This window comes from Morus notabilis, unplaced genomic scaffold, assembly GCF_000414095.1.
Source record: "Morus notabilis unplaced genomic scaffold, ASM41409v2 Scaffold922, whole genome shotgun sequence".
NCBI classification, from domain to species: Eukaryota; Viridiplantae; Streptophyta; class Magnoliopsida; order Rosales; family Moraceae; genus Morus; species Morus notabilis.
In genome coordinates this window covers 103,867-104,083 of record NW_010358078.1, presented here as the reverse complement: position 1 = coordinate 104,083, position 217 = coordinate 103,867, and positions in this window count along the sequence as shown.

The following is a 217-nucleotide window of genomic DNA, read 5'->3' as shown; positions in this document are numbered from 1 at the left end:
TGATATAATATGTTATTTAATAATAGTTTTATTGTATTATATTAAATATAATAATAAATATACATTATATTGTAATTATATATATATTATAGTATAATATAATATAATTATTATTTTTAATTATTTCAGTTATAATTTTAATAATATTATTATATTCTATATCATAATTATATAATAATAGTTTTTTGTATTATATTAAATATAATAATAAATATAT